The sequence below is a fragment of the Urocitellus parryii genome, chromosome 5 (genome assembly GCF_045843805.1).
Source record: "Urocitellus parryii isolate mUroPar1 chromosome 5, mUroPar1.hap1, whole genome shotgun sequence".
Lineage (NCBI taxonomy): Eukaryota > Metazoa > Chordata > Mammalia > Rodentia > Sciuridae > Urocitellus > Urocitellus parryii.
In genome coordinates, this window is record NC_135535.1 from 175,225,050 (window position 1) to 175,233,272 (window position 8,223).

The 8,223-nt window shown below is 36.9% G+C and overlaps 1 pseudogene; it reads left to right on the forward strand.

Moving 5' to 3' along the window:
• Positions 1-5,691: 5,691 nt before the first annotated feature.
• Positions 5,692-7,709, forward strand: LOC113188869 (tubulin alpha-1C chain-like; annotated as a pseudogene).
• The last annotated feature ends 514 nt before the right edge of the window (positions 7,710-8,223 follow it).

Consider the following 8,223-nt stretch of genomic DNA (forward strand, 5'->3'; position numbering starts at 1 on the left):
GGAGAATTGTGGGTTCGACGCCAGCCTCAGCAAAAACGAGGTGCTAAGTAACTCAGTGAGAAGCTGTCTCTAAATAAAATATAAAATGGGGCTGGGGAGGTGGCTCAGTGATCAAGTGCCCCTGAGTTCAATCTCAAGGACCAAGAAATAAATTAAAACATAGGGGCAGACAGGAATGCTAGGTGTCCCCCAGTGCCTGGGACAGTCCTATTCAACAAATAGCTGTCTTGCTTTCCACATGCTCCTTTTCCTCTAATTTTTTTATTTTAATAAAATGTACATAAAATAAAATTTAATATCTTAACCATTTTTAGGCATATAATTAAGTGACATTGAGGATATTCATACTGTTGTCCAACCATCCCTACCACCACCATCCATCTCTAGAACTCTTTCATCTTACAAAACAGAAACCATATACTGATTAAAGAGTCAATCCCTATTATCCACTCCTTCCAGTGGTAGAAACCACCATTCTTTCTGTCTCTGTGATTTTGAGTACTCTTTGTGATTTTGATACCTCACATAAGTGATATCCCCACATTTGTCTTTGGGTGATTGGTTTTACATAGCATAACTTCCAAGCTTCATCCATGTTGTAGCATATGTCAAACTTTCCTTCCTTTTTTGAAGTGGAATGATATTCCACTGAATATGTATAGCACATTTTACTTTTTCATTTGCCCATCATAAACATTGGTTTGCTTCTGTGTTTTAGTTATTGTGAATAATAATGTGAACATGGGAGTACAAATATCTCTTTAAGACTTTTACTCTTTAACTAGATACCTGGAAGTATAATTTCTGGGTTTTATGGAAATTCTATTTGTTTTAAAAAAACTTCCATACTGTTTTCCACAGCTACTGGACTATTTTATCTTCCTATCAATGATGCACAAGGATTCTAACTCCCTTATTTCCGTGACAACATTTGTTACTTTCTGGGGTGGTTGTGTTAGTTTGTTTTGATGGTGGCCATCCTTGTGGGTAGGAGGTAAGATTATGGTTTTTATTTAAATTTCACTAATGATTAGTGATATTGACCTTTTTGTATTTTCTTTGGAGAAATGTCTATTCAAATCTTTTCCCCATTTTTTAATTGGATTATTTTTTCATTAAGTTTTAGTTCTCTATATATTCTGAATATTAATTTCTTCTCAGATATGCAAATGTTTTTAAATACATTCTCCCATTCTGTGGGTTACCTTTCATCTGTGTTAATCATGTCCTTTGATGCACGATTTAAAAAAAATTTTTTTTTGAAGTTCAATTTGTCTACTTTTTCTGTTGTTGTCTATGCCTTTATTATCATTCCCAACAAATCATTGCCAGACCTAAATGTCATGAAGCTCTTTTCCATTATGTTCTAAGAGTTCTATAGTTTGGGTCTTACACTTAGGGCATGGATCCATTGTCACTTAAGTTTTGTACTGGTGTTGGATAAAACTTAACTACATTCTTAAGCATGTGATTATTCACTTTTCACAGTACCAAAATAAAAGTATGTCTTTTGTGCATTGAATGGTACTGGTGTCCCTGTTGATAATCTTTGGCTGTACGGGAGAGTGGGGTTTTTTCTGATCTCTATTTCTGCTCCATTGGTCGGAATGTTTGTTTTTGACCAGTGCAGCCTCACTGGTGTTTTGGTTCTTTTATCAAAGTGAGGTACACATTTCTTAGAACACAGAACCTGGACAAATCCCCATATCAATGGCATCTACCACAATGCCCCCCCCCCCTGCAAGAAGTGCAGAAAAAAAGCTTGCTAGGAATATGGAGACTGTTCAGAAGAGCCTGGATAATAACACTGGAGGAGGATCATAGGACCCATGATTTTACTAATCTGTCATCTACATTACTACCCTTCACCAACGCCCAGGAGTTTGTCTGATTTGAATTTTATTTTAATTTTAAGAGTCAGTGCTTGAACTAGTTAAGGAAAACCCATATTGTAACAAGGGTAGTAAATCCAGTTGGAAAAATTCTCAGTAGAAGTGCTTTCCCAGGACCCACATGGTTTAGTGACAGTTCCAGAAGAATTTTCTCCTGAAGACATCATAAATAACAGCAAAACTTACAATCACTATCAAAAATAGACTGCCATTTATTGGGTCCTAACTTCATTTCAGATGCAGCTCTAAGGGTGTGTTGCCTATATTACCTGGATAATTCCCCATATTAATAATTCAGAAATGCAAGAATTAAAATTCCCAATTACCAGATAAACAAGCTAAATTAAAGTATATTAATTCACTTTTCCATGCTGCTTAGAACTAGAAGGTCTGAACCCAGGACTGTCTGACTCCAGTGTCCTGTTCTTCAATACTGCCCCGTGAGAAGCAGCATGGGCTGTGGATAGAGTAGGGATCCCAGCAACCAATATGTCTTGAGTCCCTGGCTGTAAAGAGTCATCAACACTCTGAGCTTTCATTTCTCCAGGATCCTACGGGTTATTTGAATTCATCAGTGATAGAAGACCAGAGTAAGTTCAGATAGTGGGTCCAGGCTGGGCTGACTTGTTTATTCCTTGAGTCAGTCTCAGAAACCAGATTAAAAAGTTCATGCTGTAAATACTTTCAGGACATTGACAGGGAGAGCTGAATGCACACTTAAAGAAAGATGGTCACAATTAATCCATGGATTTCATTTGTGAGGCCACTATTCTTTTTTTTTTTTTTTTTTTTTTTTTAAAGAGAGAGTGAGAGAGGAGAGAGAGAGAGAGACAGAGAGAGAGAGAGAGAGAGAGAGAGAATTTTTTTTAATATTTATTTTTTAATTCTCGGCGGACACAACATCTTTGTTGGTATGTGGTGCTGAGGATCGAACCCGGGCCGCACGCATGCCAGGCGAGCACGAGCACGCTACCACTTGAGCCACATCCCCAGCCCGAGGCCACTATTCTTAATGCTGTTCATATTCTGGTCAATTCCTTTGCACTGGTGTGAGGAGTGGGGATGGGTATCTTTTATAGTCAATTATTTGCTATCTTAAGTGTTTGTAATCATGCCTATGAGAATACAGTTGAAAAGATTATCTCACTTTTCTGGATTTTGCTGCTATCAGCTAGAAGCTGCCATGACTGACCACACTATCACTTCTGGACTCATGGAAACCAAACCCCAAATTTAAAATAGTAATGAAATAATAATAATAATATTATTATTATTATTATTATTTAGTCTATTTTATGCCATTATAGTAAAATACCAAATACTGAGTACTTTCATAAAGGAAAAAAGTCATTCCAGGCACAGTGGCACACTCCTGCAATCCCACCTGACTCAGGAAGCTGAGGTAGGAAGATAGCAAGTTCAAAGCTAGCCTCAGCAACTTAGCAAGACCCTGCCTCAAAATGAAAAATGGGCTGGGCATGTGGCTCAGTGGTTAAGTGTCCCTGGGTTCAATCCCTGGTACCAAAATAAGAAAAGAATAGGAAAAGTCTTATTTAGCTCACAGTTTTGAAGACCAGAAGCCCAACATCAGACAATTCCATCTGTTCAACTTCTCATAAGGGCATTCTGGCTATGTCACAACATTGCAGATGGTATCACAGAGTAGAACCAAGTGCTTCTTTAGTACACACGCTGAAGAAACCAAACATATGGCTTGACCGCACTCATAACCAACCCCACTTGCAGAAGCAAATCCAGTCCTAAGAGACTTAGACTAATCCCACAAGATGGGCATAATTTCTTCCAAGAATGATGCCCCCATGACCTAATTATCTCATACTACCTCTTATAGGTGCTACCATTACATTGGGACCAAGTTTCCAGCACATGAACCTTTTGGGAACCAACAGCACCCAAACTATAGCAATTCTGTAATATTATATTAACATTGTATGTTATATATATATATATATATATATATATATATATATATCTTAATTTATATATTTAATATGTTCACTATTCTAGATAATAAAAGTACACAAAATTAGAACTATTTATATATTAAATCAAATACTCTAAATCATATGTCTGAATGAATACATGATATATGTATTCATTGTGTGTGTGTGTGTGTGTGTGTGTGTGTATGTATGAAATAGCCAGGTGAACAAATTTTAAAAGAACACAAGTTTTGTTACTTCTTGAGAGGAAACATGCCATGTAAAATGTTGGTTCTCCTCCAGCTTTGCTCTAGCTCTGTGAACTCTGTAAGGCACAGTGACACTTTAGAGTCAGAAAAATTCAGAGTTTTAAATTATGGTACAGCAGAGCATTGATTTGCATGATACAAAAGAAAAGGTGAGGAGGCTGGAGTTGTGGCTCAGCAGTAGAGTGCTCATGTAGCACGTGCAAGGGCCTGGGTTTGATCCTCAGCACCACATAAAAATAAAATAAAGGTATTGTGTCCAACTACAACTAAAAATAAAAAAATTAAATAAAAAGAAAAGGTGAGAAGTGTAATGACAACAAAACAAACAAAAGCCCCCTTTTCTCATACCTGATCTCATTATTGTGAGGCTCCCATTCCCACCAATGATGCAAAAAATGTACATAAAACTGACAATTTAAGGTAAGTTAGTCTTAGGTTTAAAAAAGCTTCTTTCAGTGTAATAATTTATTTGGAATTATTAGTCAATCAAATGTTAAACTCCCTTTTGGGGCAGTTTTTACCACCTTTCAAAGTTTTTCACATTCCTTCCTTCTTCCCAGGATAGTATCTAAGCAAGGAGAGGTTCATTACACATTTTGTCTTTGGTACAGCTTTGACCATCTGGTCTACCCACATGCCTTACCTTACAGTTCTACAATGCAAGTACAGTTGGTACAAATAAGCTTTTAGTTACCCACCCTTGCCTTTACCTCACATTGGTATCTGCAGAGATTTAACCAATCTTGGTGTCCAGGATATGATTTTAGTCCCTGATCTAAATCTTCTAAATATGATGTCCAAATGCTTCCAGAAATACATGCATTGTTTGAATGACTTGAATAGACACTTCGCAAAAGATGATGTTCAAAGGGCCAAAATGCATAGGAGACAATCCTTAACATCATTAATCATCAGGGAAATACAAATCAAAACCACAGTGAGATATCATCTCATCCCATATGGAATGGATATTATTTAAAAGCAAAAATAACACATGCTTTTAGGAGGAAGAAGAACTCTTATACACTATTGGTGTGAATGTAAATTAGAGAAAGCAGTAGGGAAGTTCCTCAAAAACTTAGAAATAAAACTTCCACATAATCCAGCAACCTTACTACTGGGTGTGAATCCCAAGGTCATGAAATCAGTATGTTGTAGAGATGTCTGAACTCTCATGTTTATTGTAGCACTCTTCACAGTAACCAAGATATTGACTCCACCTTGGTGACTATCAATGGATGAATGGATAAAGAAAACATGATATACATACAAAATAGAATACTACTCAGCCATAAAAATTCATCATTTGCAGCAACACAGATGTAACTTGGAGAATATTATGTTAAGTGAAATAAGTCAGACACAGAAAGCCAAATACCACTTGTTCTTATTTATACATGGAAGCTAAAGTTGATCTCAAAGTAGAGAATAAAATAGTGATTAACACAGCCGGGGAAGGTTTTGGGATAGTAAAAGCTGGTGAAAGGCACACAGGGGTATAGTTGGACATAGGAGGAATAGCTTCTGGTGTTCTATAGCACAATAGAATACCTGTGGCTAAAAACAATTAATATTTCCCAATAGCTAATGGAGAAGATTTTGAAGGTTCCCAACACAAGAAAATGGTATGTCTGAGCTAACAAGTATGCCAGTTGCCCTGATCTGATCATTATACATTGATATCACACTGTACACTACAAATATGTACAAATTTATCTATGTCCAGTTAAAATTATTAATAATAATAACAAAATGTGGAAAAAATAAAAATAATAAATAATAAATGCAATAATTTTTAAATGTGAAAGGAAAAATAAATGCCTGAAAATACACAAGAGATATTATCTAACTCACTATTATCTGACTCACTATTCCAACCATACCCAAGATATCAATAACCATCTATAGACAGATGGCTCAATGTTTTATCTGCAGTTCTGACTATTCTTTGAGCATCTGGTATATGTACCCCAAAACCTCTTTACACCTTCATTATGATACATAAAAGGCATTCTGAATTGGGTATTGAGTATATCCTACTAAACATATCATCTTAACCTACATAAAATCTGGCCATCTTTGAGTGTTCCTTAACAAGTACATTTAACACTCAGCTATTCAAGCTAGAAATCTGAAGTTCTTTCATAAAGTTTTCTCTCTCTCTCTCATTCTCTCTAGTAATCAATCATCAAGTACTATTGCTTTGATCTCCTAAATTACTCACAAGTCTACCCCTTCTCTTTGTCTTCTCTCCCACCATCCTTTGTTCAAGCCACTATTGCCTCTCATCTGGACTTCCACAACAGCCTTCTAACTGGCTTACCTGTATCCATTCTGGCTCTCTTCTAATCCTTGCTTTCCAGATGGAAATATGAAAAGATAAGTTTGCTAAAATAAAAAAAAATGCTGCACACATACACACATACACACACACACACACACACACACACACACACACACACACACACACTTCTTAAAACATTTAGGTGACTTCCTACTACTCTAAGGTAAAGACCAAATTGTTAAGTGCTCCTCAGGCTCCAGTATCATCTGGTCCCCTTTTTCCTCTGCAATCTTCCTCCACACAATCTTCTAAGCTTCAGTAACATTGGTCTGACTTGTTTGCTTATTGACAAAGTTCACACTGGTATCTACTGCTGACTCTTCACTTTGAGCAGCCCATCATAACCAAGGAAGGTGCTACAATAACTGTGCCTGTGGGTGCTTTGCCACTGGCAAGATCACTGATTTCATTTTAGGCTACTAGCTGATCAGTACACAGGTATTCAGAGTTTCTTTGTTTTCCACAGCTTTGATGGAGTAATTGGTACTGGGTTTAACTTCCTGCTGATGGAACATCTCTAGGTTGATTATGGCAAAAATTTCAAGCTGGAATTCTCCATTTACGCATATGCCCAGTTTTCTACATCTCTAGTTGAGTTCTATAACTCCATCCTCACCATCCATACCACCTTGGAGCTCTAATATAGACAATGAGGTCATCTATGACATTTGTCACAGAAACCAGAATATTCAGCACACAATCTACACTAACTCTAGCTGCTTTATTAACTAGATTGTCTTCCATCACTGATATCCTCAGATTTGATGGAGCCCAGAAAGTTGGACTGACAAAATTCCAGAGCAGTCTGGTGCCCTGTCCCCACAGCCACTTCCATCTGGTCAAATATGCCCCTATCACTTCTGCTGAGAAATCCTACCATGAACAGCTTTCTATAATAGAGATCATCAATTGTTTCTTTACATAGTTAACCACATGGTGAGATGCTACATGTACTACGGTAAATACATGATTTACTGTCTATCATGGCATGATGACATGGTTCTCAAAGATGTCAATGCTGCCATTGTTACCACCAAGACCAAGCACTGCATCCAGCTTATGGATCAACGTCGCCCTGGCTTCAAGGTTAGCATCAATTACCAATCTTTCACTGTGGTCCTGGTGGAGACCTGGCCAAGGCACAGCAAACTGTGTGCGTACAGAGTAATACATAGATATGGATGAGACCTGGGTTTGCCTGGACCACAAGTTTGGCTCATTGGTGCCATTGTTTACTAATACATGGGTGAGAGAATATTGAAGGAAAGTTTTCTGAGGCCTACGAGGACATAGCTGTGCTTGAGAAGAACTATGAGAGTAGTATGGAGTCTGTTGAAGGAGGGGAGAGAGAAGAGGAATAGTAATTATTCATTCTTTCCAGGTAACAGATGTCATACTTCCTTCAACATTACCTAATAGGAATTAAAGCTTTCTGATTAGATGATCTTTACTGAACTGTAATCTTAATTCCCATGTGTATTTGCAAGGTTTTTCTACCATACCTTAAAGCAAAGGCTTAAGGAAGAAAAATCTGAATGAATATATATTCACAGAATATAAAACCAAATGAATATAATGTATACAGAAACATTTTGTGATTATGTGCAAATAATGCAGGTACTGATATTTGTGAGATTGCCTCTCAATAAAACAAATTACATCATTCTAGAGAGTTTGAGTTCAGTCTATAACATTTATTAGCCTGGTAAATTTCAGAACATAACTTAATTCAGCAGCAGCATTGTAATTATAATACCTATTTCAATCACAAAGAT